This window comes from Notothenia coriiceps, unplaced genomic scaffold (assembly GCF_000735185.1).
Source record: "Notothenia coriiceps isolate Sejong01 unplaced genomic scaffold, NC01 NC01_scaffold00037244, whole genome shotgun sequence".
In the NCBI taxonomy this organism is placed as follows: domain Eukaryota; kingdom Metazoa; phylum Chordata; class Actinopteri; order Perciformes; family Nototheniidae; genus Notothenia; species Notothenia coriiceps.
This window is the reverse complement of record NW_011369945.1, coordinates 7,791,917-7,798,358: the sequence shown is the minus strand read 5'-3', so window position 1 is coordinate 7,798,358 and position 6,442 is coordinate 7,791,917. Positions and strand designations below refer to the sequence as shown.

General features: G+C 40.0%; 1 long non-coding RNA gene across 1 annotated transcript in view; it reads left to right on the top strand.

Annotated features, from left to right (window-relative positions):
• Positions 1-1,618: 1,618 nt before the first annotated feature.
• The window catches only part of LOC104964591 (uncharacterized), an 11,213-nt gene continuing 6,389 nt past the window's right edge, over positions 1,619-6,442 (top strand). The window contains exons 1-2 of the long non-coding RNA XR_800438.1: positions 1,619-1,837; positions 2,716-2,814. This is a non-coding gene — a long non-coding RNA (uncharacterized lncRNA). The remainder of the gene's footprint in view (positions 1,838-2,715; positions 2,815-6,442) is intronic.

The window sequence follows — 6,442 nt, the reverse complement described above, 5'->3', positions numbered from 1 at the left end:
TAGCTTTTTCGTCTAACAACTTCTGTTCGGGCACTGCTAGTCCTCTCCCGCAGTCCATCTTTGGTTGAGTGGCACACGCTGCTAAGTAGCTGCTTCAGAGAGGTTGTACTTCAAGCTTTTGAGTTGAATATATGAGATATTTATACAGTAGAAGAGATCTCTAAGCTCTGGCTTTGGTTTGTAAAGGTTTGAGGAAATTGTCCATCTTGAGGGCTTAAGTATGCCTATGTTCAAACTGCAAAACATATACTCATTCAGTATGTATTGCCTACTAAATGAATACATACATATTGTATAACAGCAGATTGTTGATACAGCAAGATGAATGATACTCAGTGTTCACTTGTAATGTTTCATAATGTATCATAGTTCACAAGCTAGATTATTAACACTGAGGAACTTGGTGATTTGGGACACTTTTTGATGCTATCATGAAACAAGTTAGTTTATCTTGATTTGATATCTTGAACATATTAATACTACTAACATGACAGGTGAGAATTGATATTCAACATCTAGAGACTTTGAATGTTTAGTACGATGTTCATATTTTTGGAACAAGTTTAACATAAAGTGCTTTCTCTTCATCTCTGTTCTGACTCAGCAGGCATGTGCCGCCCGGGGCCAGGCTGTTGTGTGATTGTCCTGTACTTGGGGGGGTTACATTATGTGCTTTTGCAGGTGCTCAGCCCTGCAGGCCCCCATCTTCTCCCCTTTATTTCAACTCTCACTTCTGCCTTTCGCTTCTGTCATCAGTTCAGCAACAGCAAACTGTCACCATCATTCACTTCATGTAAGAGGCCCCTTCTCTGCCACTCAAACATCCAACCAACATGTAGAATAGATATGTCTTTCAGTCGCTGGTTGGGGATTTGAGAAATAAAAGGAGGGTGAGAGATTCCAAACATCCATTTTACTGAAAGGCTTTGTACCTTTTACTTTGGACCTTTAGTCCTATGTCATTATCAATATTTGAAATCCCTTGCTATTTATTTAGGCTATAGTTTGATTGTGAAGCATCCATTCCATGTTCCCAGTCCACATTCACTTTTCATTCATGCAGCTCAACACTTGGCCATTTGGACAATTTTAGTGGACACTTAATTTCCTCAGCAAAATAAATTAGCCGAAAAAATTGCAATTTAATAGTTTATAAACGTTGTTTCTCCCTTTTGACCTATTTCAGTTGATTCCGCGATGCCCAGGAAATGTTCATTACCAGCCATAACAAGTGACATTTTGCTTGGATTACAGCTGCTTTCTCATTTTAAGATACGCAATGCTGTTAGTGCACTTTAGCCTGACAACTGTCATTGGCTGTTCATTTAGTTACAGAACAGCAAGCATGCAAGTATCTGGATCTCTGGGCATTAGGTCTCCTTTGTCGAATCAGTTGAAATATCACCAAACATTCTACAAGATGCATTTCTACATTGCTACAAGAAATGTGCAAAGCCAGGCTTTGCAAAATGTGATGCTTTAGTGTTCTGTAAGTGCATCTACCGTCATAAATCTTCCTTTCTCACATGCTGACGGTGTTCTGCCCCTTGGAGCCATTTCATCTATAAAGTTTTATTACAGAAACCCAGCATTAACGACCAGTCTTTCTCCTTGTTTGTAGAAATACGATCTGGGGGGCGAGGAAATAAGGAAGGATCGGTGCGGCAGCTGCCCCTGTACGACACGCCGTACGAGCCGGCGGAGAACGGGGGGGACTCTGACCCGGACGTGCGCTGCCCCAGAGAGAGCCGGCTGCCCCAGGATGACGAGCGACCCCCCGAGGAGTACGACCAGCCCTGGGAGTGGAAGAAGGAGAGGATTTCCAAAGCTTTTGCAGGTACGAAAATAACCACTAACATAATATATGACACAAGAAACCAAATCATATAAATACTTTAATTCTCCAGCGGGAAATTGGGCTTAAGGAGAAGTAGCTAAAACAAAATGACTGTAGAACAAACACACACTCTTCGCTCATAATGCATACACATAACAGGAGCCATTTGTTCTTGAAACATACAGATAACAAGCTTTTTAAATCCCAATCAAAACACATGTATAGTTTAAATAGTTGCAAACTCCTTCAGCTCTTTCTTTTACATACAATAAGTACCGTACTGTTGTCAGAAGCTTAGACAGCGAATATAACCGTGTAAACTGATTCATGTTAGCGATGACTGCATTTCTATAAGGGTTGCCTTTTTTCAATTTCAAGCTTTTAACACAGTTTACTTTCTGCTTCACTAACCCAGGTGTCTGCTTTCCCAGCGCTAACAAATTCAATTTTGGCTTCTGTCAGGTTGTGAGGGTTCTGCTGCTGCTGCTGCTTTTACACTCCCTGCTAACGCTTCTTTTTCTCTGCCTCTGTCAAAGCACCAGCTAAGTCCTCTCGCAGGTGTCCGGTCTTCTGTTTGCTGTTTTGATCCAATGGCTGCCTGTTTAAGCTAAGATGATACTGCTCAGGGGGGCATGGTGCAGGTGCATGTAGGTGCAGGTAGTCGCTGTGGTTTTAGAGCTTCAGCATGGCTAACACAGCCATAACATCAAACAGGGCTGTTCCTGGAAAGAAAACGGCTTTGGAGTATAAATAGTGCACCCCAAATGATGAACAAAGCAAAGCCTTTTAACTGATATAACAACAGAAAATCAGCAACCCATGACTCGATTTTTCATCGCCCCTTCTTTCTTTATATTTGTCTTTTTATCCTTGAACAGCTCTGCTTTGTTATGACTGCATTAGCTACGAGGGTTCTGTAAGTGGCACTGGATCAGGTCCCCACGGAGGAAAGGACTGCAACTCTAAACCCCTCACAGGTACCATTGGAGACGGGGCTGGGGAGTGTCTCTTGTCTGTCTGTTTACTCATCTTAGACTTTGATGTCTGCACCTTTTATGGGTTGTGATGAATCTTGCTTTTTCAGGTTTATTTTGTACTGAAATCCTCAACACTAATTCCTTTAGAATTGATGTTAAAAGCAGATAATAAGCCGTTATAAAGTTTTCTAAACACTTCAGAAATGATCAAATTCAAATCTACCAGCTCAGTATGTTAACAAAAGGTCAGCCACTTCAAATGCAAATGGCCTTGATTGAAGTGACATTATCAGGAGGCTTCCACTGTGATTGCCGAGTGCTTTAAGATGACTAAAGTGTAGACATATTCTTTAAATAAGCCTTTCAGTAGAACCACAAGTGTAACAAGTAAAACTTCTTGGTGCTGTAGCTGAACTTTTGACCCCACTAACTTTAAGGCTACTGTGGACAGAAAACACTTAAGTTAAAGAAACACTGAAACTCTATTTACTTTTATTGGGATGTTCTGCACACAAACCTGACTTGTGCTCAACTCACCAGGAGGACTAAATCATCCATCAATGAACTCTTTCTTTTTAATTACAGCTGAGGCGTTTGGGGAAATAAGTTGCCAAGTTTGTGATTAGTTCTTTCTTTACTCTTTGGAAGAGTAATTGCGCTTTTCCGAGGTGTAAATGTAATCTCACCGAGCAAGACACAATATGAGAATAATGGGTATTTTTCTTCATTATGTTTTTGATGACATTCTATTATTTTTTTAACTACTGTACAATTGTTTTGTTATTTCCATTTTTGTGTCTTTCGTGTGTCTCCTTTAATTTCCCTTTCTGCTTTCTGTGGACTCGGCATTCGATTTGTGACACTTTAATAAAGCAACATGTTTTAGTAGAGAGGATGAGAGCGAGATTAAACCCCTGAGGTGTTGATTGTGAGTTGGATGTAGTCGGATTTATCATTGTGTAAATATAGTACATATTGGTGGGTAATATCTCCAAAATATTTATATTATATTGTGAGAAATGTTCAAAATCCTTGAGTCACTAAATTATAAAACCAACTCAAGGACACTAAAACACCCCCCACTGTGATGCATTTAAATATGAGTATTTTTTAATCTCAACTCTTAGCTTCATTTTGTATTTAGATCCAAACATTTACAATTGGATCTTTTAATTTTTTGGCTCCTCTGAGAGAAATGTTGTTGCTTTTGTTGAGCTGGCTTATGATTATAATTCTCAATTTGTGTATGTTTTAATAATAATAATAATAATGCATTTTATTTATGGGCGCCTTTCAAAGCTCTCAAGGACACCTTACAGAGCATAATTAAAAACAAGCAACAAAGAAGATCAAACAGTAATTCAAGACTTTAAAAACAAAGACTTAAAAACAACAATCAGTTAAGAAGAATTATTAAGATTGAATATGCCCGTTTAAAAAGGTGTGTTTTCAGGCTGGATTTGAAGGTTGATAGTGAGTCCATATTGTTTTATTAGTTGTTACTTTCAGTTGCTAGCTGCTAATGTGAAAAGAGGCAGATATGGTGGTCTTCACTGTAAGATGTAATGTGTGTGAAGTCTCTTATGTGGCATTACACGGTAGCAAGCTCATCAATCTCATTTAGTGTAGACAAAAAAGGAGGCTTAAGGGAGTATTTAGTGCATACTTGCAAGTGATGAGCTTTATACCAACCTCGTACCTCGTAACGTAAAGATAGTTGCACTACTTAAAACCGACAAGAATAGACTCAGTAATCTTATAATTAACATATTCAGATGGAAAGAACCAGAGCAGGCTTTATCTCTCTGAATGCACACATCATATGTTTGTCTATTCTTTACCATTGTTCTATTTTTTACTAATGTTTTCGTCACCCTTTATTTGTGTTTCCTGTGTATATCTTGGCACTGAGGTCTTCATATGAGTCGCTCTGTTCTGCCTCTGCCAATGATTAGCTAAATAAGTGATGCTGCATTCTTAATCGCTTTCTTCCTCTCCTTCATTATTTTTCTGTCAAGCAGCCCTCAGAAGAGTTTGTGTAGGGCGCTGTTTACTAACACATCCCTCTTTCAACCCCCTCTTTTACAGATAGCGTCCCTCTTTTGATGATGATTAATTACATTTACTTTCGATGTCAAAGTGTTGGCTGGGAATCGGGGAAGATACGTCTTTAGGTTAAGAAGAAAGCCGCGAGTCCTTTTTTGATTTATTGCACGTCTTCATTCTGTGTTTCATTCTGGCAGACATAATTACCCTCTATTTGGAAGACAGAAAGAGGAAGAATGATGGGAAAGGCATCTTTGGGACATGCCTTGTCAACATGGGCTTGTTTCTGTTGCAGGTGTCAGTGTAGACCGGCCTTGGATCCTGACATCAAGAGGCTTAGAGAAAGTTTCCCACCTTTCAAGGCTCGAGCATATGCGCCTGCACCCGAGGCTCTGATCTTTGCAACCAGCTTACCTTCAAATGTCAAGAAATTATACACTACTTTAGCATTTAAGTCCACTTGTGAGCCAGTTCTTTAGCAATGTTGACAGTCCCAGATTACCAATCAAACCCTTCTCACCCGTCCCTGTCTTTAACAACCAGAAACCATTAAGAACAAACTGGCTGAACAGCTGTTTCACAACTCTGATTTAGAAGTTGATGTCATAAAAACTTGAAAGTCTTTGGTATCACATTTCTCATAGGGGCAGTATAGAATTGTCTTGCATCCGAACTCAAAGCAGGGTTATCTGGGGTTTATGAAATGTTAGACTGCAGTCATGAGGTCATGGGCTTTACTTTAAGTTCCAGCTTGATGGGTCTGGACATGTTTGCCCAAGTAGTTGTGACATCCAAGTTGGGATTGGATTATGGTTGATTAAGAGTTGCTTTCTGTTGACACATCTGTTACTAGATCTTTTTGGTCTCTCAAATTAAGGCCAAGTGACTTTAGTGGTTAGGCTTTTTCAGAGATACATTTCCTGAAGTTGTTTAGGAGTTTGAGCCCTTTTTAGGAAAGTAGTCCCTTTTGAGACTATTACCAAAAAAGCTTAATGTGAGTTTAGTTTAGGATACACACCAAAAGCGCAATTCAATTAAAAAAAGATGTGAACATATAACATAAACCACCTATTTATGATGGATGATAACACATTAGTGTATCATTTGTATACCCTTTATTTCAGTTCATTGAGATTTCTTGACAACCTGTGTGGTTATCTGACTGCCCTTACAGCCCGTCCACACGGTGGCGTGCGTTGAAGCTTCAACGCTTCTGCCCATTCACTTTGAATGGGATGACGTCACACTTTGCCGAACTGCATTGTGGGAGCGTCGCTTCACTTTGCTCGCGTTGCTCGCTTCAAAATTTGAGCAATGTTCAACTTTTGAAGCTTCGACGGAAGCGTCAGCCAATCAAATCATATGCCAGTACAAGCTCTAACCAATCAAACCGCGTGCTTGTGTGTCCGGGGCGGGCGATTCATGTGATTGGTTGTTGGTCGAGTTTCAGACACGCCCGCCGGCAAGCTTCAGCGCTCTCCGCCGTGTGGACGCTGCGTTACTGTTTATTGTTTCATTGGACCTTATGTACTCCAATATGGTGATTTTGCCGTGTCCCCAGATGTCAGCAATTAAGTGAGAA